Source organism: Chelonia mydas, chromosome 2 (assembly GCF_015237465.2).
Source record: "Chelonia mydas isolate rCheMyd1 chromosome 2, rCheMyd1.pri.v2, whole genome shotgun sequence".
Taxonomy (NCBI): Eukaryota; Metazoa; Chordata; order Testudines; family Cheloniidae; genus Chelonia; species Chelonia mydas.
The window spans coordinates 231,613,671-231,633,627 of NC_057850.1; the positions used below are offsets into that span (position 1 = coordinate 231,613,671).

At 44.0% G+C, this 19,957-nt stretch overlaps 1 protein-coding gene across 2 annotated transcripts in view; it reads left to right on the plus strand.

Moving 5' to 3' along the window:
* The first annotated feature begins 5,341 nt into the window (after positions 1–5,341).
* Positions 5,342–19,957, plus strand: part of SVIL (supervillin) — a 214,206-nt gene continuing 199,590 nt past the window's right edge. For both annotated transcript variants that reach the window (XM_043541407.1, XM_043541420.1), the window contains exons 1-2: positions 5,342–5,431; positions 6,146–6,221. The gene's annotated coding sequence lies outside the window, so the exon portion shown is untranslated. The remainder of the gene's footprint in view (positions 5,432–6,145; positions 6,222–19,957) is intronic.

Here is a 19,957-nt window from a genome sequence, read left to right on the forward strand (position 1 = left end):
TGTTTTGTGGATACAGACTAACATGGCTACCCCTCTGATACTGGTATAGCTGGTCCTCCTCATGAGTATTCAGAATAAGAATCTATGACAGAAGATGGCAAGTGATTTATGTACTGCTATAGACTAGGTAAAGCATATACTAAGAACCAGACACATCAATTTTGTATCCTGCTCAGATAATAGGGTTTTCAGTAAGAAGAAGTGCAATTTTTCAATTTTAAAAACTTCCATTATCAAACTTTTTCATTATTTGAAAACAAATAAGGAGACTGTTACGTCAATCACGAAGAAAACAATTTAGCACTTCAATTACTGTCTTTCTTTCAGGCAGTTTTCTTAGGCCCATCTTATTAGAGTGTTCTTCAGAGGGACAAAATCAATCTCTCAGGATTTAGAGATCCTGGTCACCATTTTTTCTGTAAAGGGAAGTGACAAACTGCTGTGTTATCAAATAGAAGCTTGGAACTGCAAGACAATTTTTGTTGATAGATTCCCTAATGCATGTGAGATAAGGAGGGACATTTTCAAGGCCACTAATTGGCCCAAGGTTTTTCTCTTTTCTATGGTTTATGCTTCCCCCTCTTTTTTGTTACCCTCATTTCCTTCCTTCTTCAGTCAATGTGTGGTCTGATTTATGGTGTTGTGAAAGGTGTGAATTACTTGCACATTAGCCATCATTAGTATATAAATACATAGCATGAAACTCCCAATAGAAAGAGTTACAGAGGCCATGCAGTACCTGTACCGAGCTTTGGTAAGGGTATCAGTCAGGTTAAAGCACTCTGTTTTGTCTGGCAGTTGTTTTGCAGTGCTGTGGCAACAAAGAAGGACAGATGCCTGGGCTTACCTTTCCAGGCCATGTGGGTCTTGGTGAGCAACTTTAGATGAGGTGGTTCCTAGGTGTAAACTTCAGGCACTGGGGCAGGAAGAAGAGGCTGTTTTGAAGCTGAGAGATTTCTATGGGTATTTCCATAGAGTCTACACTGCAAAGAAAACCTGCGTGTAGATGTTTGGGCTCAGGCTGCCCAAGCCCAGCCTCTGAGATCCTCCACCCTTGACTACATTGCTATTTTGAGCCCACAAGCCTGAGTCAATTAACACAGGTTCTGAGACTCGGCCCTGTGGGTCTTTTATTGTGGTGTAGGCCTGGACATATACAAAGGAATGAGACAGCTGCTTCCGGGGCTCAGTAGAGGTGCCTGACATGAGGTCTGTGCAAGAGTGAGTTGTGTGTGTACAGTTTGTTACCACTTCTGTTCAAGCCAATGGGACTTATGTACATTTTGAAAATGAACAAATTACATGAAGAAAAGGTCACGTATTATACTCCAAAACGGAAACTGACCTACAGGCCCTGAAAATCTACCAGTGCTCAGCAAAAAGGCAACATTAATAGAGGTAACCTAAGCCACGTTCAGTAGGGTGTGGGTGTGTGTGTGTGTGAGAGGAGATTTTGTTGTTGTTTTTTTTTAACTATCACAATTCATATATTCAAAAACAGATTCCATCTTCCCCTAAAATGTAAGGATGTTCAGATCTGGGATTCTGGTTCAAGCTTATCTCTATTTAATATGCTTCACATCTTATGCTTTTCCTGTGATTGCACTGAAGACTGGTGATCTAGGCAGGGGACACAGTGGCAAAAGGTAACAACTAACTTCATATAAGAACCTATATAGGACAAACCGAACCTCCCTTTTTTAACAATGTTTTCATTACAACGGCTCTCCTCTTTAGGCAGATTCATCAAGATGATTCCCTTTGTTGGATTTCTTTATGTAAGTGCATGTTATGATCATGTTTAGGTTGCTTTTTTCAATTTGATGGAGTTAAGTAGAATTAGGGTTCTTTATCAATGCAATTCTCTGAGTAGCAAATATGGTTAAAAAGGAAAAAAAAATACAACGCTCCCTCCTCCATCCTTTAAAATGACACGCCAGGGAAAGCTTTAAGTTTACCCTTCACCTCATGTGGACAAATTATTTGCTGCCCTGTTAGTAATGGTGAGACCTACAATGCTATATTTCCTCCATCTCAATGACCCCTTGCCTCTACAATGAGCAAGTTTGAGAAGAAAATCTCACTATTTTAATAAAAAGTAACGAGGAATGTCTGCTTCCTCCAGCTTTTAATAGTGGCCCAGTGGCAGAGAGGAAGTAGGCAGCACATTCACTGAAGTGAACTGTTTCTCTTGAAAGTTGTTCCCTTAGGGTTTCTCATTCCCAGCACCACACCCAACTCTGCTCCACTCCCAAGGAGAGCAGATTTCCAGTATGGATCTGCATTGCCTGGAAATTTGTGGAAATCAAGCTAAAAAGGTAAAGAAAGTGAGATTTCCTATCTCTGTGTGTAGACATTATGTAATCGGGGGAATAGTCCCGCTATTGTGGGGAACTTTCCTGGCTTCTGCACTACCCCGGTGAAGTAGGCTAGTGAAAGGATCTGAGTCCTCACTCCCACTTCCTTTACCCAGTGGCCTCCCTGCCCTTGAGGACTCCCTTCCCACTCTCCTGTCTGGCAGAGTCCTCGTACCCCAACAAGGCTGGGCCCAGGATTCCTGGGGGGCTTGACTCCCAACCCTGCTGTGGTCACCTAGGATAGGGGCTAGGGGTGTCCCCACTTTGGGATACTCTCTCTGCACTGGGCACTTCTCTGACCCACTGACCATTACATACAAGTTTAAGCAAATGCAAGTTATTTAATCAACAATTAATTTAAAAAGAATAAGGGAAAATAAGAAAGGTTAAAGGTCAAAGGTTAAAGGAGAAAGGTCAACCCGCTCTGCAAGCAGGGAACATCACAAAACAGTGTCTCTGGAATGTCAGGGCAGTTCACAGTCTGTTCCTTGTAAGTCCCAGGCCTTCTTCTCAGGCCTTGGCTGTGCTGCAGGGATGCTGTGGGTTGGACACTTGCTCTGGTGGTGGCCTCACGCTCTCAGACTCTAAGTGGTAGGATGCTTCTGCCCAGTGTCGCCTCCGCCCTGTCGGGGTTACGAGCCAAGCCTGGCCTGCAGAGCCTCCTGGCTGAGGCATCTCCCTGTGCTGGGCCCGCTGCCCAGGGTCCCCCTCGCTCTCCCCAGCTGCTCACCGCATCCAGCTCCGGACTGCTCCAGCCCCAGCTCCACCACTCTGTCTCAGCACTGCTGCTACTCTGCCTCCAGCTCCCTGGGCTGCTTTCTTTGGCCCCTCTGCCTCTAGTTGCTACAGCTCTGCTCCCAGGACAGGTTCTGCTCTGCAGGCTGCTTCTGTGACTCTGCTCCCAGCACTGACCTGCTTCGTGGGCTGCTTTTCTGGCCCCTCTGGCTCTGGTTGCTGCAGCTTTCTCCTCAGGGCAAGTCTGCTCTCTCTGGGCTGTGCCTCTGGCTTTGGGGCTGCAGCTCTGCTCCCAGGAGAGGGTCTGCTCTCTCTGGATCTGGCACAGCTCTGCTCCCCAGCTCAGCTCGGCCCCTGCTTCTCCTTAGCTCGGCCCCACTCTGTCTGACCCAGGCAAATCCAGCTCACAAGGAGGACGGGACCCTCCCTGGCCTCCTGACTCCCTGATTAGCCTGCCTGCCTGTCATTCAGGCTGACCTGGAGCATTGGCCTCTCCCCATTGTTTCCTGGGGACTATCAGTCTCAGGTCCTGATTTCCCATAGATCCTTCCCCTTTTAGTCCTGGGAGCTAGCCAACCAAAACACCCCCACTGAATATTAGTAAGGGGACAACAGTCCCCTTACATATAACAAACCCCATCCAGAACTGCTGCGGCTGGAGCCATTCATTTTATACTAATATTTGGAGTGGCATGAGCTAAACTGCTGTTTGTGTCTCCCATTTTGTGCTCCAATAACTTTTCTGAAAAACAGACAAACAAAAAAACCCCTAGAATTAGTATTTTCATCTCAATGAGATTTTTAAAAGTTTTATTAACCCTGACTCAGGCGTTACTGTCAACAGGGGAGTTTGCAAATAGTTTGAGAGGGTTCTGTGTAGGTATTTGAAAGCACCTAATCACCATAGTATGTAAGTGCTAAGCTGTCTAGTCTTTTTGATTTTAATATCCACCACAGGGTTTTATACTGCACCCATTAATACAATATCTGGGTGCCCATTGATTTTTATTGCTGGGCATTAGACTATGTCTTCCCTGACAAACAGTGCAAGAACTAACCTAGTTTAGCTCTTTTCACCATGAAATCCTAGTGGAGACAAGGTGCAGGCAGCAGTATTTACCACAACATAGTTAGGTGAACTTAACACTGTACCCTCCACCAAGGTGTCACTTTGCCTAGTTACATCAGGGTAAAAACTGCCCATGCCTTGTCTCCACTAGGATTTCAGAGTGAGCCAGTATGTTAAAAACGTAGATGTTCATCAATAAAGCGCCTTTATAAATATATTAAAATTACTGCTCTAACTCCTAGGGTGCTGTGAGAGGCCTAATTAGTTAATGCTAGTAAAGCACTTGGGCAGTGTAAATGTATAGTAGAATACATGTAACAAAGCAACTGCACCTAGGCACTATGCAGAGCAGGCTGCCTTTGCAAGCTAGGAATAGCAACTCTTTGGAGGGGGGTGGGCAGGTAACCCCTCCACACCCCTCGAATCTGCAGCTGCCAGACTAAGCATTTTTCATTCTTGCCCCACTGACTGATTTTACATTTTGACACAGGATACAGCTACAGCCCATGCCACCCCCAATACAGCTACAGCCCATAGCCCTAGGTTACAAGCTTCAGCTCCCTGCCTGCCCCCTATCAAGTTACACATACAGCTCCAGTCCAGTGACAGTCCCAACCCCCTGCCTCCAGGATACAGCTCCAGCTCCCCCACCAGTCAAACTCCCAGCTCCTCTGGATGTAGACACACCTCTCCCAGTCACCCCCTGGACGCTCACCACTAAGCTCCAGCACCCCCAGTCACCCCCCTACCTCCACCACAGAGCTCCATTCCCGCAGTCACCCCCCTACCCCCACCACAGAGCTCCAGCCCCCCGTTCACCCCCCTACCCCCACCACAGAGCTCCAGCCCCCCCCGTTCACCCCCCTACCCCCACCACAGAGCTCCAGCCCCCCCCGTTCACCCCCTAACCCCCACCACAGAGCTCCAGCCCCCCCCCCCGTTCACCCCCTACCCCCCACCACAGAGCTCCAGCCCCCCCCCCGTTCACCCCCCTACCCCCACCACAGAGCTCCAGCCCCCCGTTCACCCCCCTACCCCCACCACAGAGCTCTAGCCCCCCAGTCCACCCCCTACCCCCACCACAGAGCTCCAGCCCCCCAGTCAACCCGTACCCCAACCCACAGAGCTCCACCCCGGACCCTCACCACAGAGCTCCCGCCTCCCTATCCCCACCACACAGCTCCCGGCCCGCCCCCGGGACACTCCTGCCGGCGGCGCGGCTCCTTTAAGAAGTATCTGCGAGAGCAGCGCGGAAGCGGCCGGTGCCGGGGTGAGACCCGCAGCTTAGCGGCCGGGCAGGGGCAGGAGGCGGGGTGCGCTGCGCCGGCTCTGGGGCAGCGGAGCAGCCACTCCGAGGACCGGGTCGGACCCCTGCAGGCCGGCGGCAGGACAGTTGCTGCCGGGCTCGCTAGAGAGTTAGCGCCGGGGCCGCCGCCGGTACACGGGGCGCAACAGGGTAACTCCCGCAGCTCAGCTCCGGGCGGGGCGGGCCAGGCGCCGCCTCCCCCCGGGACAACCCCCCTCCCCCGGGGCACGGCTCTGGTCCGGGGGGTGGGCAGAGAATTACAACCCCGCCAGGGACGCCCCCCCCCGGGCACCGCTCTTTCCGGGTGTGGGCGCCGGGGATCCCCTCCCCCGGGCAGACTCCGCTCCTGGCGCGGGGGGCCGAGGGGCACGAGCTGACTGTGTCTGCCCTCCCGGCTCTGTCTCCCCGGCCGCCTGGGTCCCCCCCCACCCGTGCAGCTGGGGACGCTGCTGGGGAGGGGGCGCGGTACGGCCGCGGCTCGCTGAGCGGTGTCCCGGCCCCTCTCCCCCAGAGTCACTCGCAGCCGGGCTGCTGCGGGGCACTGAGCAGCGCCCGCTCCCCGCGCTGCGCCGCGCTGCGTGCCTTGGCCGTGCGCACGCCCCCCGCCGGGCTGGGAGCCGCCTGCCGCGCTCGCTCGGGGAAGTTCCCCTTTGTTGGTAACTCTCCTTTCTCCTGCAGTGCCGCGGGCGCAGGGCGGCGCCGAGCAGGTGGCCGTGCGGCGGGGCCTTCGATGAGCACACCCGCCTGCAGCGAGGTAAGGGCGGGGGATCCTGTCTTTGCCTCTCGCGCGTGCCGAGCGGGGACCCCCGCGCGCGCCGCGGTCTGCAGGCTGGGGACCATCCCCTGTGACCAAGGAGCCCCGCTCTCAGCTGTCGCCTGGGGTCAGGAGGCAGCATTTGCCTTGAGAGGGGCTTGCTTCAGGTAAAGCGGTGTGTTACCTGGTGACTGCATGGCTCAAGGGCTGTTTGCCCATGGCAATCTTTGGGGGTGTAGTGAGACTGAGAGGGGTGACGGACTTTTTCTCCAAATATCCCCACTCCCCTTTGTCCCCCACACCTACAGACTACTACTTCTTTTTAAAATCTGGATAACGCCTAGTAGATAACCAACAGCTAATCAGACAAGCGTTGCAGGAGGTTGTGCAAGCCAGTGTTAAGTCTCTTGTTGAGCCCAGGGGGAGTTTGACTTCTCCTCCCCACCTCACGGTAAGGACTGCTGGCAATACAGTAAATAAATGAGTGAGGTAGCGCACCCTTTACAAGAATCCCCTTAAAGGCCAAGTGACAGCTTTGTACTGCCCTCTTTAAATCATGCGCTGAAAACAGATATCACATGATTTTAAATGGACAGTATCAGTTTCATCTAAGTTCAGATATCTTGTTTACTTATCACTATTTATACCGGTTACTTACATTTTGCCTTACTTTCCACGTGAGCAACGATTCAAAGATCATTTCACCATTGTGTATAGTGAGTTTCACTTTCAGGGCCTTAATTTTGAAATATTTAGTTGTAAATACTTCAAGACAATGGTATTGTTTACAAATTGAAGAAAAACTTATGTTGGATTTAGGTTTTGCAAAAGCTTTTTTTCCCCTTAAAAACTTACCTTAAGTTGTCGTTTTTTTAAAAAAAAAATTCAGCTCTATTCAATGCAGGAAAAAAATCTTGCAGGGCTGTTGGTTGGTAATTTGCCTGCATTTGTCTAAAAGTAGCCTCATAACTTTTTGTTGTAATTGCTTATTTTAATACTAGGTCAGGTGTTGAAGTCTCTGCATATAGTTATCCATAGTGAAGCAGAGCTATGATAAACAATTGTCCACAAAATTTCTGTCTTGTACAGTGACTAGAGCATATAGGAAAATATTTAGTGCAGACACTATTGAACTGTATTACCTAGACAAGGACAACTTTCACTAAAATGAACTTTCCTTTATCTTGACATCCTCCCTGGACTCGGAGCTGGTAGCAGTGTTATCTGTAGTGCAGCAGAGGGTGCTCTTCCATTATTGCACTCATTCTTATTGCCAGGCAAGTAAGGATGAAGTTTAAAAAATATGAAGGAAGTGTCATTTCTCTTTACTGAAGAAGTTGTTAGAGGCGTGTATGTGTGAGAGAGATCTTCTGATTTTGGTTAGTTTGGAAGAGTGCGAAGAGGAAAGAATCAGCACAATATCTGGTTACTGTTATGCATAAACTCTTGATTTGGCCCACAAGCCCAAAACCAAAAGATGAGTTGATTAGCTGCCTCCTCCCGTAGGAAGTCTGCAGTGGGATTTTGGCCTGCCGTTTCCTATTGTCCCTTGTCTTTTTGCAGAAGTATGAGTAGAAGGGGAAACAAATATGTTTAGATGGACAGGAAAAATACAAGTAGATGAGTAGATACTAATGTTTATAAACTCAGTAATGTATTTGCAGGATACTGCCTGCAGTGCAGAAGCACTGTACTATAGTTGACTGTTTAAAGGCTTGCTTTGGAACTGCTCTGCTTAACAATGCTCCTTAGTTCAGGCATGTGGTTGTGGATTATGATTCTCATGAGAGCTTGAAGGGGTCTTGCAACAGACTGATTACATATGGATTTAGAGCTTGGCAGGGGGCAATAGGCAGAGGTTGGAAAGCAAACAAGAGTAGGAGACATTATCAGTTTATTCTTGATGTTGTGCTTGGGCTTCAACAGCTGTTAGTGTCATTTGAGCTAAATAGTCCCATGTTAATGTCCCTGGTACTAAAGAGTGGGGCTTTTATATTAGTTAACTATCGTTTTTGGAGGGGTAGTTCACATATACTCAAATGAAATATAGCAGCTAAGAAGTACAGTCTGGCTTAATACAAATGGTGGGCTTCTTAAAAAAAAAAATCATTTATTTTTGTTAAATGCTGACAAACATCTTTCAATATTTCGAAGTCTCATACAAATTTAAAAAATAATAGCCGTTTGAAAATATAATGGAAAACTCTTTTGACCAGCTGTTCCCAGTAAATCTGTAGCTTGGTTGGTGCTGTTCACAATAGTAAGACTGAACCATATTTTAACTATGATGGGATATTATTCAGGGTCTGATGTATACACCACCCTATATGACTCCATGCCCCAGCTCTACCCATATACCGTGGGCCTGCCCCTGTTACCATTGTCTGCTGGGATATCTGCTTGGGGCCTATTGCACTCTTCTGTTGCATAGGTCCTGCTAGGGACAGTGCTTGGCTGCTTCCAGGTGTAGCTAACACTCTATTGAGATGCATGCAGTAGTTCACTCCTATCAGAGTTGTTATTTCCGGCTGTCCGTAGAGTCTCTCAGACAGTTTATTATAAGGTGGGTGCATAACTGGTTGACAGACTGTACTCAACAGTAGTTTATCAATGGTTTGCTGTCAAACTGGAGGGTGTATTTAGTGGGGTCCTGCAGGGGTCAGTCCTGGTCCAGTACTAGTCAATGTTTTCGTTAATTGGATAATGTAATCGAGTGTGCCTATGAAATTTGCAGGTGACACCAAGCTGGGAGGGATTGCAAGCACTTTGGAGGTCAGGTTTAAAATTCAAAATGACTTTGACAAACTGGAGGGTTGGTCTGAATTCAACAAGATGAAATTAAATAAAGACCAAGTGGAAAGTACTTCACTTAGGAAGGAAAAATCAAATGCATAACTATAAAATGGGAATAATTGTCTATGTAGTAATACTGCTGAAGAGGATCTGGGGGTTACAGTGGCACTGGCGAGGCCCCAGCTGGAGTACTGTGTCAAATTCTGGGCACCACAGTTTAGGAAGGATGTGGACAAATTTGAAAGAGTCAAGAGGAGAGCAACAGAAATGATAAAAGGTTTAGAAAACCTGACCTATGAGGAAAGGTTGAAAAAACTGGGCATGTTTAGTTTTGAGAAAAGAAGACTGAGGAGGTGATCTGATAAGTCTTCTACTATATTATGGGCTGTCATAAAGAGGACGGCCATTAATCACTGGGGGAGTTGTAAACAAGGGATTTACAATTCTGTAAGAGGGCTGTGCAAGCATCACACGGTGGGATATTGCTCAACTTTGTGACTCAGCAAAGCCCACCAGGACATGTCTGGGCTAGTGTTTTCCAGGCACATGGACTGAATGTATAAAATAAGGGTCAGTGGCATCATGATTTTACCTTTCTTGTCCCCCCACCTACACTGGAAGCAACAAGAACACTGAGAAGACAAAGATTTGAACTGATGAGACTGGTCCCAGATTTAGAAGGGAAGCTTATGTATTAACAATTGTACATAGAGTGGGGTGAGAAAAACTGTTTGATTGAAATACTGCTTAGTCTAATAAGGTTTAAGATTTAAACTGTGTGCTTTTATTTTCTTTGGTAACTATCTCTGACTTTTGTGACTACCACTTATAATCACTTAAAATATATCTTTCTGTAGTTAATAAATCTGGTTTATATTTCATTTAAAACAGTGTGTTCTGCTTGAAGTGCTTGGGAAATCTCAGCTCGGTTTACAAAGGCCAGAGTGTGTTCTCTCCACATGAGGGAGGGGTGGACTGAGTAGTGAACTTACACTGGCCAGGCTTCTACCAGGGCAAGATGGTACAGCTCTGGGGTGCAAGGCTGGGGGCTTGGGAGATTTTCTGGTGCCTTTCTCTGTGTTATTTGTGAGTGGCTCAGGTACAATTCCTGCAATTTAGCTGGGTGTGGGGCTCCACGTGCTGTTGTACTGAGCGATAACAGCATGTTGGAGGAGTTTGCTGCTTGTCACTAGCAAAGCATTGTGAGAGACAGCCCAGGCTGGAGAGTTAAGGGGGCACATCACTACCCCAGTTCCAGGTTGTAGCCTGAGGATCTTGTCACAAGGGGTATCACAGCTTCTCTTCCCCTGGAGTTGCATACAGTCCCTTGCTCACAGTGATATATAAACTTAGTACAATATGGTCGCCAAAGATATAGCTGTCACATAAATGGCACAGAAATGTCTCTTCTCCTCTCCTCTCCAATGATGAATGTGTAACTCCCGTTAGATAGTAAATTCTGAGTTATGTGCATTTCACCAAAGTAAGTTATGAAGGTTCATTACCTAGTTTGTGTTTTGGTGTCCATCACAGCTGGAAGAAATGGAAGTCTCCTTCATGTTGCTAAACATCCATCATTTGTCAACACCACTCAATCTTGTATTATCCTCATTAACTTAAATGTATATCCCAAATTAAAAAAAAATAGTAAGAGAAGCAGAAAAGTGCCACCATAGCTAAACAACAAAGTAAAAGAAGCAGTGAGAGACAAAAAGGCATCCTTTAAAAACTGGAAGTTAAATCCTAGTGAGGAAAATAGAAAGGAACATAAACACTGGCAAATGTAGTATAAAAATATAATTAGGAAGGCCAAAAAAGAATTTGAAGAAGAGCTAACCAAAGACTCAAAAAGTAATAGCAATTTTTTTTAAAAGTACATTGGAAGCAGAAAACCTGTTAAATGATTGAGGTCCTAAAGGAGCACTCAAGGACGATTAGGCCATTGTGGAGAAACTAAATGCATCGGTCTTCATGGTTGAGGATGTGAGGGAGGTTTCCAAACTTGAGCCATTCTTCTTCCTTGGCAAATCTGAAGAACTATCCCAGATTGAGGTGTCGTCAGAGGAGGTTTTGGAACAAATTGATAAACTAAACAGTAATAAGTCATCACGACCAGATGGTATGTATTCACACAAAAATTCTGAAGGAGCTCAAATGTGAAATTGCAGAACTACTAACTGTAGTTTGTAACCTGTCATTTAAACCAGCTTCTGTACCAAATGGCTGAAGGATAGCTAATGTGACGCCAATTTTTAAAAAGTGTTCCAGAGGTGATCCTGGCAGTTACAAGCTGGTAAGCTTGACTTCAATATTGAGCAAAGTGGTTGAAACTATAGTGAAGAACAAAATTGTCAGACACATAGATGAACATAATTTGTTGGGGAAGAGTTTTTGTCAAGGGAAATCATGCCTCACCAGTCTACTAGAATTCTTTGAGTGAGTCAACAAGGGTGATCCAGTGGGTATTGTGTACTTAGATTTTCAGAAAGCCTTTGGCAAGGTACCTCACCAAAGGCTCTTAAGCAAAGTAAGCTGTCATGGGATAAGAGGGAAGGTCCTCTCATGGTTTGGTAACTGATTAAAAGATAGGAAACAAAGGGTAGGAATAAATGGTCAGGTTTCAGAATGGAGAGGGGTAAATAGTGGTGTCCTCCAGGGGTCTGTACTGGGACCAGTCCCATTCAAAATAATTCATAAATGATCTGGAAAAAGGGGTAAAAAGTGAGGTGGCAAAATATGCAGATGATACAAAACTATTCCAGATAGTTAAGTCCCAAAGAGACTGCGAAGAGCTACATAGGGATCTTACAAAACTGGGTGACTGAGCAACAAAATGGCAGATGATATTCATTGTTGATAAATGCAAAGTAATGCACATTGGAAAACATAATCCCAACTATACATACGAAATGATGGGGTCTAAATTAGCTGTTACCACTCTAGAAAGAGATCTTGGAGTTATTGTGGATAGATCTCTGAAAACATCCACTCAGTGAATACTGTGTGCAGATGTGGTCATCCCATCTCAAAAAAGATCTATTGGAAAGGGTTCAGAAAAGGGTAACAAAAACTATTAGGGGTGTGGAACGACTTCTGTATGAGGAGAGATTATTAAGACTGGGACTTTTCAGCTTGGAAAAGAGACGACTAAGGGGTATATCATAGAGGTCTATAAAATCATGACTGGTGTGGAGAAAGTAAATAAGGAAGTGTTATTTACTCCTTCTCATAACACAAGAACTAAGGGTCACCAAATGAAATTAATAGGCAGCAGGTTTAAAACAAACAAAAGGAAGTATTTTTTCACATAACACACAATCAACCCTGTGGAATTCCCTGCCAGAGGATGTTGTGAAGGCCAAGACTATACCAGGGTTCAAAAAAGAACTAGAGAAGTTCATGGATGATAGGTCCATCAATGGCTGTTAGCAAGGATGGGTAGGGATGGTGTCCCTAGCCTCTGTTTGCCTGAAGCTGGGGAATGGATGACAGGGGATGGATCACTTGATAATTACCTGTTCTGTTCATTCCATCTGGGGCACCTGGCATTGGCCACTGTTGGAAGACAGGATACTAGCTGAGACTGGACCTAGATGGACCTTTGTTCTGATCCAGCATGGCCATTCTTACGTTTTTATCCTCAACAAGAAAGGTGGTGCCTCTGATGTAATGCTTCTGAGGGAATGTCTACACCCTGCATGGGTGCCGCTGCAGGGTTTCTAGATACTCAGGCCTGGTTTACACTAGGAAATTAGGTTAGTACAACTACATCGCGTGGGGTGTGAAAAATCCACACCCCCATGAGCAACTCAGTTAAACCGACCTAACCCCCGTTGTAGTCAGTGCTAGGCTGATAGGAGAATTCTCCCGTCAACCTAGCTACTGCCTCTCGGGGAGGTGGAGTACCTGTGCCAACAAGAGAACCCCTCCCAATGGTGTAAATAGTGTCGTCACTGAAGCGTTACAGCTGGGTAGCTGCGGCTGTGCCGCTGCAGCATTTTAAGTGTAGACAGACCCTTGCCATGATGGAGGGGGTTCTTCTGCCTCTGTAGTCAGTCCGTCTCTCTGAGAGGCAGTAGCTAGGTCGACAGAAGAATTCTTCCATTGTTCTAGTGGTGTCTATACCGGTGTTAGAGCTGCTTAATTACATCACACAGGTCATGAAATTTTTCACGGCCTTAAGCAATATAGTTAGGTCAGCTTAACTTTGTAGTATATAGACCAACCCTAATAAGAGTTCATGACTTGGAAATTGGAAGATCACTTGGGGACTGGGGAGACAAAACTTTAATACAAGTCCTTATTTAAGTTCAGTATTTGGAATTTGTTACCGTTGCATTATATTAGGACATAGCTAAACACTGCTTGCAATATGTTACCAGTGATTGCATAACAACTAGCAAATGATGACACCCTCATGTGTAAAACGCAAACTGACGGGAGGGTATTGTCTTGCTGTTTTAGGAAGTAAGCTTGTATTTTCATAAAAGTAGGTCACATGAGATTTTCTCTTCCCAAAAAAAATAATCTTCCAAAATGCTAGATTTCTTTGTAAACTAGCTAACTTATATGCAGGCAGGCTCTATCTTAGAAAGTTTACAAACTTGGTTTTCTTTGCTTCCTTCATACTACCTCAAACTACAGTGGTAAGAAGGAACCTTTGTGTATTGCAGATGGCAACTTACACAGTACTGTAGAACTGAACAAACTTGTTTTGGCAACCACTGGTGGAAAGCAAACGTTAAATTCAGAACATTTTTAGTGACACAAAGGGACTATCTGTTTTCGAGGTTAACTTGTGATTTAGAATCTTGTATCTTTTTGTCCAATTGGAAAATAGGCTGTCTATTTTGGTGATCAAGCTGCTGCTTTTAGGATGAAAGTCATACTTCGTAAATGTGAACTCCATTTGTATCCACTTGCTGTGCTTTGTCTATGAAGAAAGGAGCAGCTGTAGTGCATGCGCCAGACCTGCATTTGGCTGTTGCTGCCATTGTGTTGTGTATAAACACGTACCATTATTTTGGATCACATAGCCTGTTCAAAAGTGTCTTGCATTCCCCAGCTGTTCCGCAACTTTTCCATCTCCGAGCTTGCCAGCTGCCTAGAACAGGCAACTGTAGCTACATGTGTTGCTTTTGTGTTAAGTATTAGAGAAGCTGATTTTTTTTTTTTTTTTTTACTTTTTGTTAAATACTAGTAATTGTAACTAGCTGTGTTATTCCTAATGGGTTGGTTACTAAAGAGACTGTCTGTATTTGTGTTTAAAATTTTTAATGTGAATAAACTAAGGTCTTAGAAGAAAATGTATCTGCGGTATGTTAGTGATTGATTTGCATATAAAACATCTTAGACATTTGATTTTAGGTATAAAATGGAAAGGTTCAGAGTTACTTAACTAAAAATATACTCAACAGCACTTGTTTTTGCTGTGGGTGTATTTTAGTGGCCTTTATAGAAAACTAGTCTAAAAGACCCCTGTGCTTTGAGGAGAAGTCACCTCTCGAAATCACATTAATAATCTGTTTTCCTTTCTTCCCCATTTCATTGAGGGATGCCTACTCTTAACTGGTAGTCTTCTGCTACCTTAAATAAAACTCAAGACCAAATAACTCAGAGGGTTTGGCCAAATGTTTTTGTTTCACTGATGATACTGTTAGGATCAGATGGTTAGGAATAAAATGTAGCTCTCAAAATTTTCCGAAGGATTAGGTAGGGCTGCTGCTTGTGGTTTAGGTGAGAGCATTTTATGTATATCTTGTATTTAAAGCAGACCCCATTTGTTTAGCAAGTTAAATTCAAAACTTTGCTGCATAGTGGAGCGACTTTGATAGCAGGGGGCCATTTGCTTTAACTTGCTCTTAGCTCATATCATTTTAAACATTTCTCAAAACAAGGTGTTGTGCAATGCAATGAGCTACTACATATAGGGAACTAACAAGCTGTCAGGTCCTGCATAGTAAAGGACTTAAGGTGGCTGTTTATTTGAGACATCCAGGCCAATGATGTTTTTGTCCATAGTTTGTATGTTTTCCTCTTTCTATTGTAACAAGACATCTGGAATTGTCTCTAGATGGTTATTTATCTGTTACGGTAACACGTAAAGGCCCCAGTCAGGTTTGCATAAATAAACTAGAAAGAAGATAAAAAGAAAAGGAGTACTTGTGGCACCTTAGAGACTAACAAATTTATTTGAGCATAAGTTTTCGTGACTACAGCTCACTTCATCGGATGATCCGATGAAGTGAGCTGTAGCTCACAAAAGTTTATGCTCAAATAAATTTGTTAGTCTCTAAGGTGCCACAAGTACTCCTTTTCTTTTTGCGAATACTGAATAACACGGCTGCTACTCTGAAACCTAGAAAGAACATGTTTATCTTGGCAAACCAAAGCTTCCTATCTCTCTGTGTGCTGCCTGTCAAGGGAGAGGTGAACTCCAAGACTTCCACTGGAGAAGCTGGATTAAACAGAGAGGAACCTGAACCTGATCATATCCTCACTCATTGTAAGGCAGTTTGGTGGGCTGGTGGTCTCTCCATGTGGGGAATGACCTCTTACAAAGCTGGGCAATGTCTCTGCCATATGCTTTCCCACCTTTTCCATTGTTCTCCAGGACCACAAAAAAGGTAGGAGGGCGAGAGCTGCGGTTATACGGTGGTATGCCTTTCTGGCTGAAGAGTCTGTGGCTCACAAGCCTGATTAATCTTTCCAATGTCTCTGTCTCTCGGGTGTTTTGCTATTGGGACCAGACACGTTTGATTTGGGTGAGGTGATCGTTCTCAGAGACCCCTAAAGAGAAGTCAACAAATAGAACATATTCTACTGGCTGGTGCAAAGCCCATAGTGTAACTACCATATGAAACAAATGAGACATAGCCTTGAGTTCCTCCAAGAGGATCTTGATTTGGATATGTGAGTGTCCAAGGAAAAGTCAAGACTGTGTCATTATCATCATGTTCCCATTACGCCTCTGGCATTTAGGGCAGCAACGAAGCTCCTCCACTTCTGTCTGTTTCTGGAAAGTCTTTCAGTGGTTCCCCAGCTGTGCCCCAGGTTTTTCAGCTCAGCTTCCACAGCTTTTCACCATGTTGTTTTCGGGTGGCTTTGTTTCCGCTTGCCTTCAGGTGTCCATATTATTGCTACTCTGTTGATGGAATCAGTTTCCATCCAAAGTACATGACCAATCCATCTCCAATGTCTCCTGGCAATGATGGTGCTCAGATCCTCTTTTTGTCAATAGAGCTTGGTTTGAGATTGTTCTGGGCCAAAAGATCAGGACAATTTTTCTGAGGCAGGTTGAATGGAATGAAGACAGTTTGGATATGTCATACTTTCTCATTCCTTAGCATTCTGCACTATAACGTAATGTTGAAAGTATGCAGCTCTGATAAGTCTTGAGTTTGGTTTTGGTGGTGTATTTTGATGGTTTCCAGACTGTATTTAAACTCCTGAAGGTGTTCCTGGATTTACTGATTTTGTTCCGGACATCCTGCCTCGTTCTACCATCCTGGCTGATGGTGCTGCCCAAGTATCTGAGTGTTTCTACTTTGGTGAGAACATAATCCTCTATTTCTGCTGGTGGTGGTGAGTCAATATTAAAGGTCTTGATATGTCTTATTGCGGTTGATTTTCAGTCCAGTTTGCTGGCCGAATGCGTTGAGTCGAGTTGTTTTTTCTTGTATATGATGTTGGGTATGTGATAGGAGAGTGAGATCATCTGCGAAGTCCAGGTCTTCAAGGGATGAGAAGGGTGTACGTTTAATGCCTCTTGGCATGTCTTCTGTTGTATGCTGCATTACCCAGTTGATGGCAGTGTTGAAGAGGATTGCAGAAGTGACACACCCCCGACATACTCCTGTTTTGACTTCAAAACTGAGCTCACTGTGATCAACACTGCAAGTAAAGTTGAAATAAAAGCTTTTGATGATGATGATTATATGGAGAGGGATTCCATATGCCCGCAGAATGAACCATAGGCTGGTCCTCTGAATGCTATCAAAAGCCTTCTCAAAGTCTATGAAGTTTATGTAGGATTGCCGTTGCCATTCTAAGCATTATTCTGTTATGTTTCGTAGAGTGAAGATCTGGTCTGTGCATCCACGCCCTTTCCGAAAACCGGATTGCTCTTTTCTGAGAAAGTTATCAACTGCCTCTGATATATGTTGGACTATGATTTTACACAATACGTAGCTTGGCACAGATTAAAGTTTGATACCATGCCAGTTATTACAATCACTGATAGTTCCTTTCTTTGGTATATTCACTATAACCCCATTGGTCCACTCATCTGGCACTTTTTCCCTTTCCCAGACTGATGTAAATAGAGGGGCCAGGATAGATGCTGCTAACTCAGAATTTACCCTGAACAATTCTACATTCAAGTTATCCTTGCCAGGAGCTTTCCCATTTAAGGATTTGGTGGCTTGAATGATCTTTTCCTTAGTTGGGGTGTCTGTGTTGATATCAAGATCATCTTCTGCCTCCTGGATGTTTGCTTCCTTTTTAGGTGGCTCCCTGTTCAGCAATTCTTTAAAATGCTCTGTCCAGCACTTCTTTCTGTTGATAGGTGGCCTTGTTTGTCCCTGATGAGTATTTGTTAGTGTCTGTGGTTTACCACTAATAAGCCATGTCATTGTATAGACAGTTCCTTGTTCACCACGAACAGCTGCATCCTCTGCTTGTGTTGCCAGCTTATCAATATAATGTCATTTGTCTGCTCTCATAAGGTGTTTGACCTCCTGATGTGCCTTGCTATTCTGCTTGCAATATTTATCCATTAGCTTCTGGGATTTTGTGTCTGAAACGTTATTGATAATGTTTAAGAAAAGACAGTTTTTTACAAATCCTAATGCTTAATGCTTTCTTAAGGTAACAACCCTTATTCCAGCTGCATAAGGTCATAGAGCCCAATCTTGGAACCTCATTCTGCTTCTTGCAGCACTATCCAGTTTGACCTCCCTGCAGGAGATGTCAGTTATATTTCCTGTCCATTAAAATGACCTCCCAATGGCTACCGTTTTTATTCAGATGAGTTTGGAATTTGGGGGGAGGCTCTTAGATGAGACCCAGTATTGTACTTTTAGTTGAGACAAGTGGAAATTCTCGCTATTGTCGTAGCATTCATTTCCAAAATAAACTGATGTTTTTTCTAGGGCTGTCAATTAATCACAGTTAACTCATGCGATTAACTAAAAAAAATTAATTGCGATTAATTGCACTGTTAAACAATAGAACACCAATTGAAACTTATTAAATATGTTGGATGTTTTTTCTACATTTTCATATATTGTATTTTGTGTAATTGAAATCAAAGTGTATATTTATTATTTTTACACTGCAAATATTTGTAAACAAAAGAAATGGTATTTTTCAATTCACATCATACAAGTACTGTAGTGCAATCTCTTTGTCGTGAAAGTGCAACTTACAAATGTAGGGGGGTTTTTGTTACATAACTGCACTTAAAGATAAAACACTGTAAAATTTTAGAGCCTGCAAGTCCACTCAGTCCTACTTCTTGTACAGACAGTCACTCAGACAAACAAGTTTGTTTATATTTACAGGAGATAATGCTGCCCTCTTCTTATTTAAATTGAGAACAGGCATTTGTATGGCACTTTTGTAGCTGGAATTGCAAGGTATTTATGTGCCAGATATGCTAAACATTCATATGCCCCTTCATGCTTCGGCCACCATTCCAGTGGACGTGCTTCCATGCTGATGACGCTCGTTAAAAAAATAATGGGTTAATTAAATTTGTGACTGAACTCCTTGGGGGAGAATTGTATGTCGCCTGTTCTGTTTTACCCACGTTCTGCTATATATTTGATGTTATAGTAGTCTCGGATGATGACCCAGCACATGTTGTTCATTTTAAGAACACTTTGACTGCAGATTTGACAAAACGCAAGATACCAATGTGAGATTTCTAAAGATAGCTACAGCACTCAACCCAAGACTAAAGAATCTGAAGTGCCTTCCAAAATCTGAGAGGGATGAGGTGTGGAGCATGCGTTCAGAAGTCTTAAAAGAGCAACACTCCAATATGGAAACTACAGAACCCGAACCACCAAAAATGAAAATCAACTTTCTGCTAGTGGCATCTGATTCAGACAATGAAAATGAACATGCGTTGGTCCGCACTGCTTTGGATCGTTATCAAGCAGAACCTGTCATCAGCATGTTTCCTGGAATGGTGGTTGAAGCATGAAGGGACACATGAATCTTTAGCGCATCTGGCACGTAAATATCTTGCAGTGCTGGCTACAACAGTGCAATGAGAATGCCTGTTCAGGTGACATTGTAAACGAGAAGAGGGCAGCATTATCTCCTGCAAAATGTAAACAGATTTGTTTGTCTGAGTGATTGGCTGAACAAGAAGTAGGACTGAGTGGACTTTCAGGCTCTAAAATTTTACATTGGTTTATTTTTGAATGCATTTTTTTTTTTTACATAATTCTACATTTGTAAGTTCAACTTTCATCATAAAGAGATTGCACTACAGTACTCTCGTTTTTTACAGTGCAAATACTTGTAATCAAAAATAAATATAAAGTGAACACTGTGCACTTTGTATTCTGTGTTATAATTGAAATAATATATTTGAAAATGTAGAAAACATCCAAAATATTTAAATAAATGGTATTCTATTATTCTTTAACAGTGCGATTAATTGCAATTAATTTTTTAATCTCTTGAAAGGCCTAGTTTTTTCTTATGTTCAAAACTCGACTTTGATGTTTGGGAGCACTGATAATTTCAGGGTAGAGAAATCTTGTCTCCTGTGTTGAGATCTGCTAATTTGGACACCAATGTAAATTCATCAAATTTTATATATTAGTTCTTATCTTCAGCCAGTGCCTTTTTTTGGCAGAAGACTTCTGAATGTCTTAAACCTGGAGAAGAGGGACATTTATATAACCTACTTCATTTATGATATTCAA